The 14,670-nt window shown below is 46.3% G+C and overlaps 30 pseudogenes; all 30 read right to left on the bottom strand.

Annotated features, from left to right (window-relative positions):
• Nucleotides 1-301: 301 nt before the first annotated feature.
• Nucleotides 302-420, bottom strand: LOC133565901 (5S ribosomal RNA; annotated as a pseudogene).
• Nucleotides 421-788: 368 nt separating this feature from the next.
• Nucleotides 789-907, bottom strand: LOC133565503 (5S ribosomal RNA; annotated as a pseudogene).
• A 364-nt stretch (nt 908-1,271) lies between these two features.
• LOC133566671 (5S ribosomal RNA) lies at nt 1,272-1,390 on the bottom strand (annotated as a pseudogene).
• A 368-nt stretch (nt 1,391-1,758) lies between these two features.
• LOC133566047 (5S ribosomal RNA) lies at nt 1,759-1,877 on the bottom strand (annotated as a pseudogene).
• A 364-nt stretch (nt 1,878-2,241) lies between these two features.
• Nucleotides 2,242-2,360, bottom strand: LOC133566540 (5S ribosomal RNA; annotated as a pseudogene).
• A 368-nt stretch (nt 2,361-2,728) lies between these two features.
• On the bottom strand, nt 2,729-2,847 carry LOC133565713 (5S ribosomal RNA; annotated as a pseudogene).
• A 365-nt stretch (nt 2,848-3,212) lies between these two features.
• Nucleotides 3,213-3,331, bottom strand: LOC133566046 (5S ribosomal RNA; annotated as a pseudogene).
• A 364-nt stretch (nt 3,332-3,695) lies between these two features.
• LOC133566539 (5S ribosomal RNA) lies at nt 3,696-3,814 on the bottom strand (annotated as a pseudogene).
• A 368-nt stretch (nt 3,815-4,182) lies between these two features.
• On the bottom strand, nt 4,183-4,301 carry LOC133565700 (5S ribosomal RNA; annotated as a pseudogene).
• Nucleotides 4,302-4,669: 368 nt separating this feature from the next.
• Nucleotides 4,670-4,788, bottom strand: LOC133565491 (5S ribosomal RNA; annotated as a pseudogene).
• A 364-nt stretch (nt 4,789-5,152) lies between these two features.
• LOC133567542 (5S ribosomal RNA) lies at nt 5,153-5,271 on the bottom strand (annotated as a pseudogene).
• Nucleotides 5,272-5,635: 364 nt separating this feature from the next.
• On the bottom strand, nt 5,636-5,754 carry LOC133566715 (5S ribosomal RNA; annotated as a pseudogene).
• A 365-nt stretch (nt 5,755-6,119) lies between these two features.
• Nucleotides 6,120-6,238, bottom strand: LOC133567541 (5S ribosomal RNA; annotated as a pseudogene).
• A 368-nt stretch (nt 6,239-6,606) lies between these two features.
• Nucleotides 6,607-6,725, bottom strand: LOC133565012 (5S ribosomal RNA; annotated as a pseudogene).
• Nucleotides 6,726-7,090: 365 nt separating this feature from the next.
• LOC133566648 (5S ribosomal RNA) lies at nt 7,091-7,209 on the bottom strand (annotated as a pseudogene).
• Nucleotides 7,210-7,573: 364 nt separating this feature from the next.
• LOC133567540 (5S ribosomal RNA) lies at nt 7,574-7,692 on the bottom strand (annotated as a pseudogene).
• A 365-nt stretch (nt 7,693-8,057) lies between these two features.
• LOC133565903 (5S ribosomal RNA) lies at nt 8,058-8,176 on the bottom strand (annotated as a pseudogene).
• Nucleotides 8,177-8,540: 364 nt separating this feature from the next.
• On the bottom strand, nt 8,541-8,659 carry LOC133567537 (5S ribosomal RNA; annotated as a pseudogene).
• A 368-nt stretch (nt 8,660-9,027) lies between these two features.
• Nucleotides 9,028-9,146, bottom strand: LOC133565149 (5S ribosomal RNA; annotated as a pseudogene).
• Nucleotides 9,147-9,510: 364 nt separating this feature from the next.
• Nucleotides 9,511-9,624, bottom strand: LOC133567378 (5S ribosomal RNA; annotated as a pseudogene).
• Nucleotides 9,625-9,988: 364 nt separating this feature from the next.
• Nucleotides 9,989-10,107, bottom strand: LOC133565442 (5S ribosomal RNA; annotated as a pseudogene).
• Nucleotides 10,108-10,471: 364 nt separating this feature from the next.
• LOC133567454 (5S ribosomal RNA) lies at nt 10,472-10,590 on the bottom strand (annotated as a pseudogene).
• Nucleotides 10,591-10,954: 364 nt separating this feature from the next.
• On the bottom strand, nt 10,955-11,073 carry LOC133565236 (5S ribosomal RNA; annotated as a pseudogene).
• A 364-nt stretch (nt 11,074-11,437) lies between these two features.
• Nucleotides 11,438-11,555, bottom strand: LOC133567302 (5S ribosomal RNA; annotated as a pseudogene).
• A 368-nt stretch (nt 11,556-11,923) lies between these two features.
• LOC133565859 (5S ribosomal RNA) lies at nt 11,924-12,042 on the bottom strand (annotated as a pseudogene).
• A 364-nt stretch (nt 12,043-12,406) lies between these two features.
• Nucleotides 12,407-12,525, bottom strand: LOC133565234 (5S ribosomal RNA; annotated as a pseudogene).
• Nucleotides 12,526-12,889: 364 nt separating this feature from the next.
• Nucleotides 12,890-13,008, bottom strand: LOC133565233 (5S ribosomal RNA; annotated as a pseudogene).
• A 368-nt stretch (nt 13,009-13,376) lies between these two features.
• LOC133565526 (5S ribosomal RNA) lies at nt 13,377-13,495 on the bottom strand (annotated as a pseudogene).
• Nucleotides 13,496-13,863: 368 nt separating this feature from the next.
• On the bottom strand, nt 13,864-13,982 carry LOC133565917 (5S ribosomal RNA; annotated as a pseudogene).
• A 368-nt stretch (nt 13,983-14,350) lies between these two features.
• On the bottom strand, nt 14,351-14,469 carry LOC133566038 (5S ribosomal RNA; annotated as a pseudogene).
• Nucleotides 14,470-14,670: the final 201 nt, after the last annotated feature.

Here is a 14,670-nt window from a genome sequence, read left to right as displayed (position 1 = left end):
AATGAGGTACACGTGTGTGATACAATAATCACTGCTCTTTTTCTCAGCCTATGTAACTCTTTGGACTTTTGCCCCACTGTTAGCACTGAAGTGCCTTGAGGCACATGGGTCACTGTTGGCGACACTGCAAATCTTGCTATAAATTTCAGACCGAGTCAAAACTAAACATGTTTTGGGTGGAGACCAGCGTTTTGTTTGGACGGGCATAATGTAGCGTTTTGACAAGTGTGGCAAGTATCTATAGCCATTGTGACAGAAACAAAAGGGAGAAAGTGCGCCCTATACTGGGAGCATCGCTAAAAGCTTACAGCACCTGGTATTCCTAGGCAGTCTCCCATCCAAGCACTAACCAGGCCGGACCCAGCTTAGCTTCCGAGATCAGACGAGATCGGGCGATCTTCGGGTAGTATGGCCGTAAGCCGAGAGGCAGTCCTCAGAATTCAATTTTTAAATGTGGCAAGCTGGTTGACAGGACCTTTCTGCAATTAGCTACACGTGTGTGATACAATAATCACTGCTCTTTTTCTCAGCCTATGTAACTCTTTGGACTTTTGCCCCACTGTTAGCACTGAAGTGCCTTGAGGCACATGGGTCACTGTTGGCGACACTGCAAATCTTGCTATAAATTTCAGACCGAGTCAAAACTAAACAAACATGTTTTGGGTGGAGACCAGCGGTTTGTTTGGACGAGCATAATGTAGCGTTTTGACAAGTGTGGCAAGTATCTCTAGCCATTGTGAAAAAAACAAAAGGGAGAAAGTGCGCCCTATACTGGTAGCATCGCTAAAAGCCTACAGCACCTGGTATTCCTAGGCAGTCTCCCAACCAAGTACTAACCAGGCCAGACCCAACTTAGCTTCCGAGATCAGACGAGATCGGGCGATCTTCGGGTAGTATGGCCGTAAGCCGAGAGGCAGTCCTCAGAATTCAATTTTTAAATGTGGCAAGCTGGTTGAAAGGACCTTTCTGCAATGAGCTACACGTGTGTGATACAATAATCACTGCTCTTTTTCTCAGCCTATGTAACTCTTTGGACTTTTGCCCCACTGTTAGCACTGAAGTGCCTTGAGGCACATGGGTCACTGTTGGCGACACTGCAAATCTTGCTATAAATTTCAGACCGAGTCAAAACTAAACTTGTTTTGGGTGTAGAACAGCGTTTTGTTTGGACGAGCATAATGTAGCGTTTTGACAAGTGTGGCAAGTATCTATAGCCATTGTGAGAAAAACAAAAGGGAGAAAGTGCGCCCTATACTGGGAGCATCGCTAAAAGCCTACGGCACTTGGTATTCCTAGGCAGTCTCCCAACCAAGTACTAACCAGGCCAGACCCAGCTTAGCTTCCGAGATCAGACGAGATCGGGCGATCTTCAGGTAGTATGGCCGTAAGCCGAGACGCAGTCCTCAGAATTCAATTTTTAAATGTGGCAAGCTGGTTGACAGGACCTTTCTGCAATCAGCTACACGTGTGTGATACAATAATCACTGCTCTTTTTCTCAGCCTATGTAACTCTTTGGACTGTTGGCCCACTGTTAGCACTGAAGTGCCTTGAGGCACATGGGTGACTTTTGGCGACACTGCATATCTTGCTATAAATTTCAGACCGAGTCAAAACTAAACAAACATGTTTTGGGTGTAGAACAGCGTTTTGTTTGGACGAGCATAATGTAGCGTTTTGACAAGTGTGGCAAGTATCTATAGCCATTGTGACAAAAACAAAAGGGAGAAAGTGCGCCCTATACTGGGAGCATCGCTAAAAGCCTACAGCACCTGGTATTCCTAGGCAGTCTCCCATCCAAGTACTAACCAGGCCAGCCCCAGCTTAGCTTCCGAGCTCAGACGAGATCGGGCGATCTTCGGGTAGTATGGCCGTAAGCCGAGACGCAGTCCTCAGACTTCAATTTTTAAATGTGGCAAGCTGGTTGACAGGACCTTTCTACAATGAGCTACACGTGTGTGATACAATAATCACTACTCTTTTTCTCAGCCTATGTAACTCTTTGGACTTTTGCCCCACTGTTAGCACTGAAGTGCCTTGAGGCACATGGGTCACTGTTGGCGACACTGCAAATCTTGCTATAAATTTCAGACCGAGTCAAAACTAAACATGTTTTGGGTGGAGACCAGCGTTTTGTTTGGACGAGCATAATGTAGCGTTTTGACAAGTGTGGCAAGTATCTATAGCCATTGTGACAAAAACAAAAGGGAGAAAGTGCGCCCTATACTGGGAGCATCGCTAAAAGCTTACAGCACCTGGTATTCCTAGGCAGTCTCCCATCCAAGTACTAACCAGGCCAGACCCAGCTTAGCTTCCGAGATCAGACGAGATCGGGCTATGTTCGGTTAGTATGGCCGTAAGCCGAGAGGCAGTCCTCAGAATTCAATTTTTAAATGTGGCAAGCTGGTTGACAGGACCTTTCTGCAATGAGCTACACGTGTGTGATACAATAATCACTGCTCTTTTTGTCAGCCTATGTAACTCTTTGGACTTTTGCCCCACTGTTAGCACTGAAATGCCTTGAGGCACATGGGTCACTGTTGGCGACACTGCAAATCTTGCTATAAATTTCAGACCGAGTCAAAACTAAACAAACATGTTTTGGGTGGAGACCAGCGGTTTGTTTGGACGAGCATAATGTAGCGTTTTGACAAGTGTGGGAAGTATCTATAGCCATTGTGACAAAAACAAAAGGGAGAAAGTGCGCCCTATACTGGGAGCATCGCTAAAAGCCTACAGCACCTGGTATTCCTAGGCAGTCTCCCATCCAAGTACTAACCTGGCCAGACCCAGCTTAGCTTCCGAGATCAGACGAGATCGGGCGATCTTCGGGTAGTATGGCCGTAAGCCGAGAGGCAGTCCTCAGAATTCAATTTTTAAATGTGGCAAGCTGGTTGACAGGACCTTTCTGCAATGAGCTACACGTGTGTGATACAATAATCACTGCTCTTTTTCTCAGCCTATGTATCTCTTTGGACTTTTGCCCCACTGTTAGCACTGAAGTGCCTTGAGGCACATGGGTGACTTTTGGCGACACTGCATATCTTGCTATAAATTTCAGACCGAGTCAAAACTAAACATGTTTTGGGTGGAGACCAGTGTTTTTTTTGGACGAGCATAAACGTAGCGTTTTGACAAGTGTGGCAAGTATCTATAGCCATTGTGACAAAAACAAAAGGGAGAAAGTGCGCCCTATACTGGGAGCATCGCTAAAAGCCTACAGCACCTGGTATTCCTAGGCAGTCTCCCATCCAAGTACTAACCAGGCCAGCCCCAGCTTAGCTTCCGAGCTCAGACGAGATCGGGCGATCTTCGGGTAGTATGGCCGTAAGCCGAGACGCAGTCCTCAGACTTCAATTTTTAAATGTGGCAAGCTGGTTGACAGGACCTTTCTACAATGAGCTACACGTGTGTGATACAATAATCACTACTCTTTTTCTCAGCCTATGTAACTCTTTGGACTTTTGCCCCACTGTTAGCACTGAAGTGCCTTGAGGCACATGGGTCACTGTTGGCGACACTGCAAATCTTGCTATAAATTTCAGACCGAGTCAAAACTAAACATGTTTTGGGTGGAGACCAGCGTTTTGTTTGGACGAGCATAATGTAGCGTTTTGACAAGTGTGGCAAGTATCTATAGCCATTGTGACAAAAACAAAAGGGAGAAAGTGCGCCCTATACTGGGAGCATCGCTAAAAGCTTACAGCACCTGGTATTCCTAGGCAGTCTCCCATCCAAGTACTAACCAGGCCAGACCCAGCTTAGCTTCCGAGATCAGACGAGATCGGGCTATGTTCGGTTAGTATGGCCGTAAGCCGAGAGGCAGTCCTCAGAATTCAATTTTTAAATGTGGCAAGCTGGTTGACAGGACCTTTCTGCAATGAGCTACACGTGTGTGATACAATAATCACTGCTCTTTTTGTCAGCCTATGTAACTCTTTGGACTTTTGCCCCACTGTTAGCACTGAAATGCCTTGAGGCACATGGGTCACTGTTGGCGACACTGCAAATCTTGCTATAAATTTCAGACCGAGTCAAAACTAAACAAACATGTTTTGGGTGGAGACCAGCGGTTTGTTTGGACGAGCATAATGTAGCGTTTTGACAAGTGTGGGAAGTATCTATAGCCATTGTGACAAAAACAAAAGGGAGAAAGTGCGCCCTATACTGGGAGCATCGCTAAAAGCCTACAGCACCTGGTATTCCTAGGCAGTCTCCCATCCAAGTACTAACCTGGCCAGACCCAGCTTAGCTTCCGAGATCAGACGAGATCGGGCGATCTTCGGGTAGTATGGCCGTAAGCCGAGAGGCAGTCCTCAGAATTCAATTTTTAAATGTGGCAAGCTGGTTGACAGGACCTTTCTGCAATGAGCTACACGTGTGTGATACAATAATCACTGCTCTTTTTCTCAGCCTATGTATCTCTTTGGACTTTTGCCCCACTGTTAGCACTGAAGTGCCTTGAGGCACATGGGTCACTGTTGGCGACACTGCAAATCTTGCTATAAATTTCAGACCGAGTCAAAACTAAACAAACATGTTTTGGGTGGAGACCAGCGGTTTGTTTGGATGAGCATAATGTAGCGTTTTGACAAGTGTGGCAAGTATCTCGAGCCATTGTGAAAAAAACAAAAGGGAGAAAGTGCGCCCTATACTGGTAGCATCGCTAAAAGCCTACAGCACCTGGTATTCCTAGGCAGTCTCCCAACCAAGTACTAACCAGGCCAGACCCAACTTAGCTTCCGAGATCAGACGAGATCGGGCGATCTTCGGGTAGTATGGCCGTAAGCCGAGAGGTAGTCCTCAGAATTCAATTTTTAAATGCGGCAAGCTGGTTGACAGGACCTTTCTGCAATGAGCTACACGTGTGTGATACAATAATCACTGCTCTTTTTCTCAGCCTATGTAACTCTTTGGACTTTTGCCCCACTGTTAGCACTGAAGTGCCTTGAGGCACATGGGTCACTGTTGGCGACACTGCAAATCTTGCTATAAATTTCAGACCGAGTCAAAACTAAACTTGTTTTGGGTGTAGAACAGCGTTTTGTTTGGACGAGCATAATGTAGCGTTTTGACAAGTGTGACAAGTATCTATAGCCATTGTGACAAAAACAAAAGGGAGAAAGTGCGCCCTATACTGGGAGCATCGCTAAAAGCCTACAGCACCTGGTATTCCTAGGCAGTCTCCCATCCAAGTACTAACCAGGCCAGACCCAGCTTAGCTTCCGAGATCAGACGAGATCGGGCGATCTTCGGGTAGTATGGCCGTAAGCCGAGACGCAGTCCTCAGAATTCAATTTTTAAATGTGGCAAGCTGGTTCACAGGACCTTTCTGCAATGAGCTACACGTGTGTGATACAATAATCACTGCTCTTTTTCTCAGCCTATGTAACTCTTTGGACTTTTGCCCCACTGTTAGCACTGAAGTGCCTTGAGGCACATGGGTCACTGTTGGCGACACTGCAAATCTTGCTATAAATTTCAGACCGAGTCAAAACTAAACATGTTTTGGGTGGAGACCAGCGTTTTGTTTGGACGAGCATAATGGAGCGTTTTGACAAGTGTGGCAAGTATCTATAGCCATTGTGAGAAAAACAAAAGGGAGAAAGTGCGCCCTATACTGGGAGCATCGCTAAAAGCCTACGGCACTTGGTATTCCTAGGCAGTCTCCCAACCAAGTACTAACCAGGCCAGACCCAGCTTAGCTTCCGAGATCAGACGAGATCGGGAGATCTTCAGGTAGTATGGCCGTAAGCCGAGACGCAGTCCTCAGAATTCAATTTTTAAATGTGGCAAGCTGGTTGACAGGACCTTTCTGCAATGAGCTACACGTGTGTGATACAATAATCACTGCTCTTTTTCTCAGCCTATGTAACTCTTTGGACTCTTGGCCCACTGTTAGCACTGAAGTGCCTTGAGGCACATGGGTGACTTTTGGCGACACTGCATATCTTGCTATAAATTTCAGACCGATTCAAAACTAAACATGTTTTGGGTGGAGACCAGTGTTTTGTTTGGACGAGCATAAACATAGCGTTTTGACAAGTGTGGCAAGTATCTATAGCCATTGTGACAAAAACAAAAGGGAGAAAGTGCGCCCTATACTGGGAGCATCGCTAAAAGCCTACAGCACCTGGTATTCCTAGGCAGTCTCCCATCCAAGTACTAACCAGGCCAGACCCAGCTTAGCTTCCGAGATCAGACGAGATCGGGCGATCTTCGGGTAGTATGGCCGTAAGCCGAGAGGGAGTCCTCTGAATTCAATTTTTAAATGTGGCAAGCTGGCTGACAGGACCTTTCTGCAATGAGCTACACGTGTGTGATACAATAATCACTGCTCTTTTTCTCAGCCTATGTAACTCTTTGGACTTTTGCCCCACTGTTAGCAATGAAGTGCCTTGAGGCACATGGGTCACTGTTGGCGACACTGCAAATCTTGCTATAAATTTCAGACCGAGTCAAAACTAAACAAACATGTTTTGGGGGGAGACCAGCGGTTTGTTTGGACGAGCATAATGTAGCGTTTTGACAAGTGTGGCAAGTATCTATAGCCATTGTGAAAAAAACAAAAGGGAGAAAGTGCGCCCTATACTGGGAGCATCGCTAAAAGCCTACAGCACCTGGTATTCCTAAGCAGTCTCCCATCCAAGTACTAACCAGGCCAGACCCAGCTTAGCTTCCGAGATCAGACGAGATCGGGCGATCTTCGGGTAGTATGGCCGTAAGCCGAGAGGCAGTCCTCAGAATCCAATTTTTAAATGTGGCAAGCTGGTTGACAGGACCTTTCTGCAATGAAATACACGTGTGTGATACAATAATCACTGCTCTTTTTCTCAGCCTATGTAACTCTTTGGACTTTTGCCCCACTGTTAGCACTGAAGTGCCTTGAGGCACATGGGTCACTGTTGGCGACACTGCAAATCTTGCTATAAATTTCAGACCGAGTCAAAACTAAACATGTTTTGGGTGGAGACCAGTGTTTTGTTTTGACAAGCATAAACGTAGCGTTTTGACAAGTGTGGCAAGTATCTATAGCCATTGTGACAAAAACAAAAGGGAGAAAGTGCGCCCTATACTGGGAGCATCGCTAAAAGCCTACAGCACCTGGTATTCCTAGGCAGTCTCCCATCCAAGTACTAACTAGGACAGACCCAGCTTAGCTTCCGAGATCAGACGAGATCGGGCGATATTCGGGTAGTATGGCCGTAAGCCGAGAGGCAGCCCTCAGAATTCAATTTTAAAAGTGGCAAGCTGGTTGACAGGACCTTTCTGCAATGAGCTACACGTGTGTGATACAATAATCACTGCTCTTTTTCTCAGCCTATGTAACTCTTTGGACTCTTGGCCCACTGTTAGCACTGAAGTGCCTTGAGGCACATGGGTGACTTTTGGCGACACTGCATATCTTGCTATAAATTTCAGACCGATTCAAAACTAAACATGTTTTGGGTGGAGACCAGTGTTTTGTTTGGACGAGCATAAACATAGCGTTTTGACAAGTGTGGCAAGTATCTATAGCCATTGTGACAAAAACAAAAGGGAGAAAGTGCGCCCTATACTGGGAGCATCGCTAAAAGCCTACAGCACCTGGTATTCCTAGGCAGTCTCCCATCCAAGTACTAACCAGGCCAGACCCAGCTTAGCTTCCGAGATCAGACGAGATCGGGCGATCTTCGGGTAGTATGGCCGTAAGCCGAGAGGGAGTCCTCAGAATTCAATTTTTAAATGTGGCAAGCTGGTTGACAGGACCTTTCTGCAATGAGCTACACGTGTGTGATACAATAATCACTGCTCTTTTTCTCAGCCTATGTAACTCTTTGGACTTTTGCCCCACTGTTAGCACTGAAGTGCCTTGAGGCACATGGGTCACTGTTGGCGACACTGCAAATCTTGCTATAAATTTCAGACCGAGTCAAAACTAAACATGTTTTGGGTGGAGACCAGTGTTTTGTTTTGACAAGCATAAACGTAGCGTTTTGACAAGTGTGGCAAGTATCTATAGCCATTGTGACAAAAACAAAAGGGAGAAAGTGCGCCCTATACTGGGAGCATCGCTAAAAGCCTACAGCACCTGGTATTCCTAGGCAGTCTCCCATCCAAGTACTAACCAGGACAGACCCAGCTTAGCTTCCGAGATCAGACGAGATCGGGCGATCTTCGGGTAGTATGGCCGTAAGCCGAGAGGCAGCCCTCAGAATTCAATTTTTAAATGTGGCAAGCTGGTTGACAGGACCTTTCTGCAATGAGCTACACGCGTGTGATACAATAATCACTACTCTTTTTCTCAGCCTATGTAACTCTTTGGACTTTTGCCCCACTGTTAGCACTGAAGTGCCTTGAGGCACATGGGTCACTGTTGGCGACACTGCAAATCTTGCTATAAATTTCAGACCGAGTCAAAACTAAACTTGTTTTGGGTGTAGAACAGCGTTTTGTTTGGACGAGCATAATGTAGCGTTTTGACAAGTGTGGCAAGTATCTATAGCCATTGTGACAAAAACAAAAGGGAGAAAGTGCGCCCTATACTGGGAGCATCGCTAAAAGCCTACAGCACCTGGTATTCCTAGGCAGTCTCCCATCCAAGTACTAACCAGGCCAGACCCAGCTTAGCTTCCGAGATCAGACGAGATCGGGCGATCTTCGGGTAGTATGGCCGTAAGCCGAGAGGCAGTCCTCAGAATTCAATTTTTAAATGTGGCAAGCTGGTTGACAGGACCTTTCTGCAATGAGCTACACGTGTGTGATACAATAATCACTGCTCTTTTTCTCAGCCTATGTATCTCTTTGGACTTTTGCCCCACTGTTAGCACTGAAGTGCCTTGAGGCACATGGGTCACTGTTGGCGACACTGCAAATCTTGCTATAAATTTCAGACCGAGTCAAAACTAAACAAACATGTTTTGGGTGGAGACCAGCGGTTTGTTTGGATGAGCATAATGTAGCGTTTTGACAAGTGTGGCAAGTATCTCGAGCCGTTGTGAAAAAAACAAAAGGGAGAAAGTGCGCCCTATACTGGTAGCATCGCTAAAAGCCTACAGCACCTGGTATTCCTAGGCAGTCTCCCAACCAAGTACTAACCAGGCCAGACCCAACTTAGCTTCCGAGATCAGACGAGATCGAGCGATCTTCGGGTAGTATGGCCGTAAGCCAAGAGGTAGTCCTCAGAATTCAATTTTTAAATGTGGCAAGCTGGTTGACAGGACCTTTCTGCAATGAGCTACACGTGTGTGATACAATAATCACTGCTCTTTTTCTCAGCCTATGTAACTCTTTGGACTTTTGCCCCACTGTTAGCACTGAAGTGCCTTGAGGCACATGGGTCACTGTTGGCGACACTGCAAATCTTGCTATAAATTTCAGACCGAGTCAAAACTAAACTTGTTTTGGGTGGAGACCAGCGTTTTGTTTGGACGAGCATAATGTAGCGTTTTGAAAAGTGTGGCAAGTATCTATAGCCATTGTGACAAAAACAAAAGGGAGAAAGTGCGCCCTATACTGGGAGCATCGCTAAAAGCCTACAGCACCTGGTATTCCTAGGCAGTCTCCCATCCAAGTACTAACCAGACCCAGCTTAGCTTCCGAGATCAGACGAGATCGGGCGATCTTCGGGTAGTATGGCCGTAAGCCGAGAGGCGGTCCTCAGAATTCAACTTTTAAATGTGGCAAGCTGGTTGACAGGACCTTTCTGCAATGAGCTACACGTGTGTGATACAATAATCACTGCTCTTTTTCTCAGCTTATGTAACTCTTTGGACTCTTGGCCCACTGTTAGCACTGAAGTGCCTTGAGGCACATGGGTGACTGTTGGCGACACTGCAAATCTTGCTATAAATTTCAGACCGAGTCAAAACTAAACTTGTTTTGGGTGGAGACCAGCGTTTTGTTTGGACGAGCATAATGTAGCGTTTTGACAAGTGTGGCAAGTATCTATAGCCATTGTGACAAAAACAAAAGGGAGAAAGTGCGCCCTATACTGGGAGCATCGCTAAAAGCCTACAGCACCTGGTATTCCTAGGCAGTCTCCCATCCAAGTACTAACCAGGCCAGACCCAGCTTAGCTTCCGAGATCAGACGAGATCGGGCAATCTTCGGGTAGTATGGCCGTAAGCCGAGAGGCAGTCCTCAGAATTCAATTTTTAAATGTGGCAAGCTGGTTGACAGGACCTTTCTGCAATGAGCTACACGTGTGTGATACAATAATCACTGCTCTTTTTCTCAGCCTATGTAACTCTTTGGACTTTTGCCCCACTGTTAGCACTGAAGTGCCTTGAGGCACATGGGTCACTGTTGGCGACACTGCAAATCTTGCTATAAATTTCAGACCGAGTCAAAACTAAACATGTTTTGGGTGGAGACCAGCGTTTTGTTTGGACGAGCATAATGTAGCGTTTTGACATGTGTGGCAAGTATCTATAGCCATTGTGACAAAAACAAAATGGAGAAAGTGCGCCCTATACTGGGAGCATGGCTAAAAGCCTACAGCACCTGGTATTCCTAGGCAGTCTCCCATCCAAGTAATAACCAGGCCAGACCCAGCTTAGCTTCCGAGATCAGACAATATCGGGGGATCTTCGGGTAGTATAGCCGTAAACCGAGAGGCAGGCCTCAGAATTAAATTTTTAAATGTGGCAAGCTGGTTGACAGGACCTTTCTGCATTGAGCTACACGTGTGTGATACAATAATCACTGCTCTTTTTCTCAGCCTATGTAACTCTTTGGACTTTTGCCCCACTGTTAGCACTGAAGTGCCTTGAGGCACATGGGTCACTGTTGGCGACACTGCAAATCTTGCTATAAATTTCAGACCGAGTCAAAACTAAACTTGTTTTGGGTGGAGACCAGCGTTTTGTTTGGACGAGCATAATGTAGCGTTTTGACAAGTGTGGCAAGTATCAATAGCCATTGTGACAAAAACAAAAGGGAGAAAGTGCGCCCTATACTGGGAGCATCGCTAAAAGCCTACAGCACCTGGTATTCCTAGGCAGTCTCCCAACCAAGTACTAACCAGGCCAGACCCAGCTTAGCTTCCGAGATCAGACGAGATCGGGCGATCTTCGGGTAGTATGGCCGTAAGCCGAGAGGCAGTTCTCAGAATCCAATTTTTAAATGTGGCAAGCTGGTTGACAGGACCTTTCTGCAATGAGCTACACGTGTGTGATACAATAATCACTGCTCTTTTTCTCAGCCTATGTAACTCTTTGGACTTTTGCCCCACTGTTAGCACTGAAGTGCCTTGAGGCACATGGGTCACTGTTGGCGACACTGCAAATCTTGCTATAAATTTCAGACCGAGTCAAAACTAAACATGTTTTGGGTGGAGACCAGCGTTTTGTTTGGACGAGCATAATGTAGCGTTTTGACAAGTGTGGCAAGTATCTATAGCCATTGTGACAAAAACAAAAGGGAGAAAGTGCGCCCTATACTGGGAGCATCGCTAAAAGCCTACAGCACCTGCTTTCCTAGGCAGTCTCCCATCCAAGTTCTAACCAGGCCAGACCCAGCTTAGCTTCCGAGATCAGACGAGATCGGGCGATCTTCGGGTAGTATAGCCGTAAGCCGAGAGGCAGTCCTCAGAATTCAACTTTTAAATGTGGCAAGCTGGTTGACAGGACCTTTCTGCAATGAGCTACACGTGTGTGATACAATAATCACTGCTCTTTTTCTCAGCCTATGTAACTCTTTGGACTTTTGCCCCACTGTTAGCACTGAAGTGCCTTGAGGCACATGGGTCACTGTTGGCGACACTGCAAATCTTGCTATAAATTTCAGACCGAGTCAAAACTAAACAAACATGTTTTGGGTGGAGACCGGCGGTTTGTTTGGATGAGCATAATGTAGCGTTTTGACAAGTGTGGCAAATATCTATAGCCATTGTGAAAAAAACAAAAGGGAGAAAGTGCGCCTTATACTGGTAGTATCGCTAAAAGCCTACAGCACCTGGTATTCCTAGGCAGTCTCCCAACCAAGTACTAACCAGGACAGACCCAGCTTAGCTTCCGAGATCAGACGAGATCGGGTGATCTTCGGGTAGTATGGCCGTAAGCCGAGAGGCAGTCCTCAGAATTCAATTTTTAAATGTGGCAAGCTGGTTGACAGGACCTTTCTGCAATGAGTTACACGTATGTGATACAATAATCACTGCTCTTTTTCTCAGCCTATGTAACTCTTACGACTTTTGCCCCACTGTTAGCACTGAAGTGCCTTGAGGCACATGGGTCACTATTGGCGACACTGCAAATCTTGCTATAAATTTCAGACCGAGTCAAAACTAAACATGTTTTGGGTGGAGACCAGCGTTTTGTTTGGACGAGCATAATGTAGCGTTTTGACAAGTGTGGCAAGTATCTATAGCCATTGTGACAAAAACAAAAGGGAGAAAGTGCGCCCTATACTGGTAGCATCGCTAAAAGCCTACAGCACCTGGTATTCCTAGGCAGTCTCCCAACCAAGTACTAACCAGGCCAGACCCAGCTTAGCTTCCGAGATCAGACGAGATCGGGCGATCTTCGGGTAGTATGGCCGTAAGCCGAGAGGCAGACCTCAGAATTCAATTTTTAAATGTGGCAAGCTGGTTGACAGGACCTTTCTGCAATGAGTTACACGTGTGTGATACAATAATCACTGCTCTTTTTCTCAGCCTATGTAACTCTTACGACTTTTGCCCCACTGTTAGCACTGAAGTGCCTTGAGGCACATGGGTCACTATTGGCGACACTGCAAATCTTGCTATAAATTTCAGACCGAGTCAAAACTAAACATGTTTTGGGTGGAGACCAGCGTTTTGTTTGGACGAGCATAATGTAGCGTTTTGACAAGTGTGGCAAGTATCTATAGCCATTGTGACAAAAACAAAAGGGAGAAAGTGCGCCCTATACTGGTAGCATCGCTAAAAGCCTACAGCACCTGGTATTCCTAGGCAGTCTCCCAACCAAGTACTAACCAGGCCAGACCCAGCTTAGCTTCCGAGATCAGACGAGATCGGGCGATCTTCGGGTAGTATGGCCGTAAGCCGAGATGCCGTCCTCAGAATTCAATTTTTAAATGTGGCAAGCTGGTTGACAGGACCTTTCTGCAATGAGCTACACGTGTGTGATACAATAATCACTGCTCTTTTTCTCAGCCTATGTAACTCTTTGGACTTTTGCCCCACTGTTAGCACTGAAGTGCCTTGAGGCACATGGGTCACTGTTGGCGACACTGCAAATCTTGCTATAAATTTCAGACCGAGTCAAAACTAAACAAACATGTTTTGGGTGGAGACCAGCGGTTTGTTTGGGCGAGCATAATGTAGCGTTTTGACAAGTGTGGCAAGTATCTATAGCCATTGTGAAAAAAACAAAAGGGAGAAAGTGCGCCCTATACTGGGAGCATCGCTAAAAGCCTACAGCACCTGGTATTCCTAGGCAGTCTCCCAACCCAGTACTAACCAGGCCAGACCCAGCTTAGCTTCCGAGATCAAACGAGATCGGGCGATCTTCGGGTAGTATGGCCGTAAGCCGAGAGGCTGTCCTCAGAATTACATTTTTAAATGTGGCAAGCTGGTTGACAGGACCTTTCTGCAATGAGCTACACGTGTGTGATAAAATAATCACTGCTCTTTTTCTCAGCTTATGTAACTCTTTGGACTTTTGCCCCACTGTTAGAACTGAAGTGCCTTGAGGCACATGGGTCACTGTTGGCGACACTGCAAATCTTGCTATAAATTTCAGACCGAGTCAAAACTAAACAAACATGTTTTGGGTGGAGACCAGCGGTTTGTTTGGACGAGCATAATGTAGCGTTTTGACAAGTGTGGCAAGTATCTCTAGCCATTGTGAAAAAAACAAAAGGGAGAAAGTGCGCCCTATACTGGGAGCATCGCTAAAAGCCTACAGCACTTGGTATTCCTAGGCAGTCTCCCAACCAAGTACTAACCAGGCCAGACCCAACTTAGCTTCCGAGATCAGACGAGATCGGGCGATCTTCGGGTAGTATGGCCGTAAGCCGAGAGGTACTCCTCAGAATTCAATTTTTAAATGTGGCAAGCTGGTTGACAGGACCTTTCTGCAATGAGCTACACGTGTGTGATACAATAATCACTGCTCTTTTTCTGAGCCTATGTAACTCTTTGGACTTTTGCCCCACTGTTAGCACTGAAGTGCCTTGAGGCACATGGGTCACTGTTGGCGACACTGCAAATCTTGCTATAAATTTCGGACCGAGTCAAAACTAAACAAACATGTTTTTGGTGGAGACCAGCGGTTTGTTTGGATGAGCATAATGTAGCGTTTTGACAAGTGTGGCAAGTATCTCGAGCCATTGTGAAAAAAACAAAAGGGAGAAAGTGCGCCCTATACTGGTAGCATCGCTAAAAGCCTACAGCACCTGGTATTCCTAGGCAGTCTCCCAACCAAGTACTAACCAGGCCGGACCCAGCTTAGCTTCCGAGATCAGACGAGATCGGGCGATCTTCAGGTAGTATGGCCGTAAGCCGAGACGCAGTCCTCAGAATTCAATTTTTAAATGTGGCAAGCTGGTTGACAGGACCTTTCTGCAATGAGCTACACGTGTGTGATACAATAATCACTGCTCTTTTTCTCAGCCTATGTAACTCTTTGGACTCTTGGCCCACTGTTAGCACTGAAGTGCCTATAGGCACATGGGTGACTTTTGGCGACACTGCATATCTTGCT

Source organism: Nerophis ophidion, linkage group LG13, assembly GCF_033978795.1.
Source record: "Nerophis ophidion isolate RoL-2023_Sa linkage group LG13, RoL_Noph_v1.0, whole genome shotgun sequence".
Lineage (NCBI taxonomy): Eukaryota > Metazoa > Chordata > Actinopteri > Syngnathiformes > Syngnathidae > Nerophis > Nerophis ophidion.
Note: the sequence above shows the minus strand (reverse complement) of the source record. Positions and strands in the feature narration are given on the sequence as shown.